This window comes from Myotis davidii, unplaced genomic scaffold, assembly GCF_000327345.1.
Source record: "Myotis davidii unplaced genomic scaffold, ASM32734v1 scaffold679, whole genome shotgun sequence".
Classification (NCBI taxonomy): domain Eukaryota; kingdom Metazoa; phylum Chordata; class Mammalia; order Chiroptera; family Vespertilionidae; genus Myotis; species Myotis davidii.
This window is the reverse complement of record NW_006290023.1, coordinates 1,202,812-1,210,534: the sequence shown is the minus strand read 5'-3', so window position 1 is coordinate 1,210,534 and position 7,723 is coordinate 1,202,812.

Here is a 7,723-nt window from a genome sequence, read left to right as displayed (position 1 = left end):
ATTCAGACGTTGGTCCACATGAATTAAAGGGCCCAAGTCATGCCAGGAAAACATGCCCCAAACCATATCACTGCCCCCACCAGCTTGAAGGGTTGTGCTCATGCATGTGGGGTGCATGCTTTCATGCTGTTTCTGCCAAATTCTCACTCTGTCATCTGCATGATGCAACTGGAAACGTGATTCATTGGACGACATGACTTTTTTCCAATGCTCAACTGTCCAATCTTTGTGTTCCTGTGTGAATTGGGGATGTTTTATCTTGGTAACTGCAGACAGCAAAGGTGTTCGAACAGGCCTTTGGCTTCCATATCCCATTTGATGCAGTGTACGGCTAATTTGCCTACAAATGTAAGGTGGTCATAATAACCTGGCCACTCACGTTCAAATATATCCCACGCGAACAGGCTGTTAAATCACATTGTTTACCCATATCTTCAGAAAAAAAAATCACTTCTACTGTTGTAGTAAACATCCTGCTTCCCTATTTATAATGGTCTGGCCCTCTAGCAACTTCAGCGTGAAATTATAGCTAATTTGCCTACAAACATCAGGTGGTCATAATAATCTGGCCACTCAGTATATATATATATATTCTGATGTTAGGTGCATAAGTATTTATAACTGTTATGTGCTTGTGATGAATTAAGCTCTTTATCTTTCTTTAATGCATACCATGTCCCTGTGATCATTTTTAGCTTAAAGCCAATTGTTTATGATATTATTGTTAACTATCTTACCTTCTTTGGTTTACCATATGCTTGAAATATCTTTTTCTTTCTCTTCACTCCCTGCTCCCATGAGTCCTTAAAGGTAAAGTGAATCTCTTGGATCTTTTTTTTTTTAAATCCATTTAGCCATTCTCTAATTGGAAATTTTAACCTACTTATAATTAAAGTATTAATAAGTAAAGACTGGTATTATCATTTTAAAATTGTTTTCTGAATCCTATGAAAATCCTTTCCCCTCCCATCTGATAGCTGTAGCTCTGTTCTCTGTATCTATGAGTCTATTCCTATTTTTTTGTTAGTTTATTTGGTTCATTAGATTCCACACATAAGTGAAATCATCCTCCACATCCTCCCCAACCCATGTTTGTTTGCTTGCTTGCTTGTTTATTGCTGCCTAAATTTTAATTTATTTTTTCTATCACATTTTATCACCTCTACTAGCTCCACCAATTCCCCTTCCATTGAGTATGATGTTGGCTGTGGGTTTGTCATAAATGGCCTTTATGACAAATAACTATACTGTCATTATACTGTCATCCATGTCCATGAGTTTTCTCTCTTTTGGGGGGCTCAGTTCTTCCATTCTCCCCAAATTCCCCACCCACAATTAGAGCTGTCTGCCTGCTCTCTATATATGAGTTGGTCTCTATTCTGCTTGTTAGTTCAGTTTGTTTATTAAATTCTCCATATGAATGAAATCATATGGTACCTGTCTTTCTCTGACTGGCTTATTTCATTTTGCATAATGTTCTCCGGGTCCATCCATATTGTCACAAAGGGTAAAATTTTCCTCCTTTTTATGGCAGAGTAACATTCCACTGTGTAAATGCATCACAGGTTGTTTTTTTGTTTTTGTTTTTAATATATTCATCTACTTATGGCACTTGGGCTATTTCCAGATCTAGGCTATTGTAAATAATGCTACAATAGGGGTACATATATTCTTCTGAATTGGTGTTTTGGGTTTCTTCAGATAAATTCCAAGGAGAGGAATCACTGGATCATAAGACAGTTTCATCTTTAAATTTTTGAGGGAACTCTGTACTGCTTTCCACAGTGGCTGCACCAATCTGCATTCCCACTAAGAGTGCATGAGGGTTCCCTTTTCTCCACATCCTCACCAACACTTGTTTACTGACTTATTAATGATAACCATTCTTCCCTAACCAGTTTGGCTCAGTAGATAGAGTGTTGGCCTGCAGACTAAAGGGTCCTGAGTTTGATTCTGGTCAACAGCATGTACTTTGGTTGCAGGCTCGATCTCTGGTCCTGGTCAGAGCATATGTGATGTGTCTCTCTCACGTCAATGTTTCTCATTCTCTCCTTCTCCCCCCTTTCACTCTCTCTAAAAGTCAATGGAAAAAATATCCTCAGATGAGGATTAACAACAACAAAAAAATAATAACCATTCTGACAGGTATGAGGTGATATTTCATTGTTGTTTTAATTTGCATTTCTCTAATGATTAGTGATGTTGAGCATCCTTTCATGTCTATTTGCCATTTGTATGTCTCCTTTTGAAAAAAATCTATTCACTTCCTCTGCACATTTTTAATCATATTTTTTGTTATTGAGTTGCAGGAGTTCTTTACATATTTGGGCTATTAACTCCCTATCTAATATATGGTTTTCACATATTTTTGTCCATTCCACAAGTTTCCTTTTTATTTTGTTGATTGCTTTTTTTGAAGTACAGAAGCTGTGTAGTTTGATTTGGGGATAGCCTTTTTGCTGTGTTTTTAGTGTCATTTCAAAAAAAATCTTATGCACTGCTGGTGGAAATGTAAATGTGCTTAGCCACTATAGAAAACAGTATAGACGTTCTGCAAACATTGTGAATTAAAACTACCATATGATCCAGCCATCCCACTTCTGGATGTATAGTCAAAGGAAATGAAAATAGGAATATCCAAAGGAAATGAAAATAGCATATTGAAAAGACGTCTACACTCCCATGTTTATTGCAACATTATTAACAATAGTAAAAATATGAAAAAAAACCTAAGTATCTATCAATATCTGAATGAATAAAGAAGATAAGGTAGCCCTAACCGCTTTGGCTCAGTGGATAGAGCATAAGTCTGTGTACTGAAGAGTCCCAGGTTCGATTTCGCTCAAGGTCATGTACCTTGGTTGCGGGCACATCCCCAGTAGAGGGTGTGCATGAAGCAGCTGATTGATGTTTCTCTCTCATCGAATTCAACTGATTTCTGGGTATTTGTTTCTTTTGTATCCTGCTACTTTACTGAATTCATTTATTAGTTCTAGTTTTTTGGTGAAATCTGTAGGATTCTCTATATACAATAGCATATCATCTGCAAATAGTTACAGTTTTACTTCTTACTTTCCAATTTGAATTCTTTGTTTATTTATTTGTCTTGTCTGATTGCTGTGGCTAGGACTTCCAATACGATGTCAAATAAGAGTAGTGAAAGTGGGCTTCCATATCTTGTTCCTGGTCTTAAGGGAAATGCTTGTAGTTTTGGCCCATTGAGTATGTTGGCTGTGGGTTTGTCATAAATGGCCTTTATTATGTTGAGGTATATTCCCTCTATTCCCACTTTCCTGAGAGTTTTTATCTTAAATGGATGCTGGATTTTCTCAAAAATTTTTTTCTGCATATATTGATATGATCATGTGGTTTTTATCCTTCAATTTGTTTATGAGGTGTATCATGTTTGTTTTGTGATTCTTGTACCAACTTTGTATCCCCAGGATAAATACCACTTAATCATGGTGTGGATATTTTTAATATATTGATAGATTCTGTTTGTTAATATTTTGTTAAGGATTTTAACATCTCTGTTCATGGGGGGTATTGGCCTATAATTTCATTCTTTGTCATGTCTTTATCTGCTTTTAGAATTAGGATAATACTGGCCTTGTAAAATGAGCTTGGAAGTATTCCCTCCTCTTGAATTTTTTTTGAATAGTTTGAGAAAGACAGGTGATGGTTTTTCTTTGAATGTTTGGTAAAATTCACCTGTAAAGCCATTAGGTCCAAGACTTTTGTTTGTTGGGAGTTTTCTTTTATTACTGCTTCTATTTCACTAGTTGTAATCTGTCTATTCAGATTCTCTGATTCTTCTTGATTTAGTTTTATAAGGTTATATGTTTCTAGAAATCTATCCATTTCTTCCTGGTTGTCCAATTTGTTGGCATATAGTTGTTTGTAATATTTTCTTACAATCCCTTGCATTTCTTACCTCTTTTCTTTCATTTCTTATTTTATTTACTTGGGTCCTCTCTCTTTTTTTCTTGATGAGTCTGGTTAAAGGTTTGTCAATCTTGTTTATCTTTTCAAAGAATCAGCTCTTGGTTTCTTTGATCTTTTGTATTTTTTTTTTTACTCTATATCATTTATTTTTGCTCTGATCTTTATTATTTCCTTACTTCTACTCACTCTGGACTTTGTTTTTTGTTCTTTTCTTTAGTTCCTTTAAGTGTAAAGTTAGATTGTTTATTTGAGCGTTCCTTTGTTTCTTGAGATAGAATTGTAATGCTATGAATTTTCTCTTAGGATTGCTTTTCCTGTGTCCCACAGATTTGCCAATGTAACTGAGCTACTTTGTTTGAAGTTTGATGTCAGCATCATTGGGAACTGAGGATGGAAAGGGCTTTCAGGGGCATGATGTGCTTCCATAAGTCCTAGTTGAGATTCAGCCTCTCTTCATGGCCAGATGTCACTTTCCTGAGTATTTCACACTCAGCCAAGAAGAAAGGGGCAGAGCATTTGAAGAGAAAACATATCCACTATATGCCATAAACATTTTCCACGGTGATCTGGTAAGTCAGGGTCATCCAGAGAAACAGAACCAATAGGATGTTTGTGTGTGTATGTATGTGTATGTGAACATGGTATATGTGTATTGGACACTCCATCTAAGACTGGTAATCATAGCAGATCTACCTAAAACATGGAAACAAACACAAACAGGCAGCCAAAATGGGGAGACAAAGAAACAAACCCCAAAGGAAAAAACAAGAGAATTATCCAGAAGAAAAGCTAAATAAAATGGAGATAAACAATTTATCAGATATAGGGTTCAAAGTTATGATAATTAGGATGCTCAACCACATTAAAATACATATAGAAATTATGAAAAACAACCAGTAAGAAATGAAAAAATGGCATCTGAAATAAAGAATACACTGGCAGGAATAAGCAGTAGATTAGAGGAAGCTGAGGATCAGATCAGTTAATTAGAAGACAGGGTAGAAAAAAATCACACAGAGAACCAAAAGAAAAAAAAAACAGAAAAAAATAGGAGTACAGTTTAAGGGAGCTGTGGGACTATATAAAACATAACATCCACATCATAGGAGTACCAGAAGGAGAAGAAAGTAAGCAAAGGGTAGAGAAGCTGTTTGAAGAAATAAGGCAGAAAACTTCCCTAACCTGGTAAAGGAAAAGGTCACAGAAGTTCAGGAAGCACAGAGAACCCAAACAGGCCCATACACAGACACATCATGCTTAAAATGTCAAAAATTAAAGACATAGGGAGAATCTGAAAAGCAGCAAGAGAAAAGCAATTTGTTACCTACAAAGGAGCTCCCATATGGCTGTTGGCTGATTTCTAAACAGAAACTCTACAAGCCAAAAGGGAATAGAATGAAGTATTCAAAGTAATGAAAAACAATGATCTGAAACCAAGACTACTCTATCTAGCAAAGCTATCATTCAAAATAGATGGTGAAATAAAGAGCTTCTCAGAAAAAAAAGAGTTTATTACCACCAAACCAGCATTGCAAGAAATGCTAAAGAACCACTGTAATAATAAGAAATTTGTAGAGAGAAACATAGCTATAAAGAATAAAAATGGCAGCAAATAAGTACTTATTAATAATAGCCTTAAATGTAAATGGATTAAATGCTCCAATCAAAATACTTAAGGTAGCTAAATGGATAAGAAAATTTGACCCAATTATATGCTGTCTACAAGAGACTAACCTGAAAACAAAAGACACACACAGATGACAGTTAAGGGCTGGAATTTTTTTCCATGCAAATGGAAACAAAACAAAAAAATCTGGGGTAGCAATACTCATGTCAGACAAAATAGACTTCAAAATGAAGTCCATAACAAGAGATAATGAAGGTCACCACATAGTACTAAAGGGATTGATCCAGAAAGAGGATATAACCCTGAAAAACATATATGCATCCAATATAGGAGCACCTGAATATATATACCTGGGCTTTTTTATTAAATCTAGTAGTTTTTTGGTGGTGTCTTTAAGTTTTCTATGAACAATATCATGTCATCTGCAAATAATGACAGTTTCAGTTCCTCATTTCCAATTTGGATGCCTTTTATTTTTTTCTTCTTGTCTGCTTTATGTGGCTAAGACTTCCAGACCATATTGACTAAGAGTGATAAAAGCAGACATCCCTGTCCTGTTCCTGTTCTTAAGGGAAACACTTTTAGTTTTTGTCCATTGAGTATGATGTTGGCTGTCGGTGTGTCATGTAAAGCCTTCATTATGTTGAGGCATGACCCCTCTATTCCCACTTTGCTGAAGGTTTTTGTCATAAATGGGTGCTAGATTTTGTCGAGTGGTTTTTTTTTGCATCTATTGATAAGATCATATGATTTTTATCTTTCATTTCCTTTATATGATGTCTCACTTTTATTGAAATGTGAATATTGTACCAGATTTGCATCCTGGAATAAATTCCACTTGGCATGGTGAATAATCTTTTTACTATATTGCTGGGTCCAATTTGCTAATATTGAGGATTTTGGCATCTATGTTCATCAGGATATTAGCCTATAATTTTCATTCTTTGTAGTGCCTTTAGCTTGTTTTAGAATTAGGATAAGGCTGGCCCCAAAAAGAGCTTGAAAGTGTTTCTTCCTCTTGATGTTTTTAGAATGGTTTTAGGAGAATAAGTTCTTCTCTGAATGTTTGATAAAACCCCCCTGTGAAGCTGTCTGGTCCAGGACTTTTGTTTGATGGGAGTGTTTTGATTACTACTTCAATTTCACTAGTTGCTATTAGTCTATTAAGGTTTTCTGATTCTTCCTGATTTGGTTTTGGAAGATTATATGTTTCTAGGAATTTGTCCATTTTGCCCAGTTTGTACAATTTATTGACATATAGTTGTTTGTAATGTTTTCTTACAATCCTTTGTATTTCTGTGGTATAAGTTGTTACTTTATCGTTTTTGTTTCTGATTTTATTTTATTTGGATCCTCTCTCTTTGTTTATTGATAAGTCTGGCTGAAGGTTTGTCAAACTTGTTTCTCTTTTCAAAGAACCAGCTCTTGGTTTCATTGATTTTTTATATTATTCGTTTTAGACTTTATTTCATTTATTTATATTCTAATCTTTATTATTATTTTACTTCTACTCTGAGCTTTTCTTGAAATTATCTTTCTAATTCTTTTAGTTGCAAGGGTTAGGTAGTTTATTAGATATTTTTCTTATTTCTTGAATATGTCTATAGTGCTATGAACTTCCCCCTCAGGACTGCTTTTGCTGTGTCCCATAGATTTGGGGATGTTGTATTCATTTTCATTTGTTTCCAGAAAGTTTTTTATTTCTTCTTTGATCTCCTTGGTAAACTATATATTGTTTAATAACATGCTCCATGTGTTTGAATGTTTTTGAGTGGTTTTAGTGTGGTTGATTTCTAGTTTCATGCCATTGTGACCTGACAAGATGCTTGATATTATTTCAATCTTCTTGAACTTGTAGAGACTTATTTTGTGTCCTAACATGTGGTCTAGCTTTTTTTAATTTTTATTTTTTTATTTTTATTATTATTTTTTTAATTAAATTTCAGAGAGGAAGGGAGAGGGAGATAGGAACATCAACGATGATCGAGAATCATTGGTCAGCTGCCTCCTGCACGCCCCACACTGGGGATTGGGCCTGCAACCCAGATATGTGCCCTTTACAAGAATCAAACCCAGAATCCTTCAGCTCACAGGCCAACACTATGCACTGAGCCAAACCGGCTAGGGTCTGTTTTCATTTCTTGTTGCAAG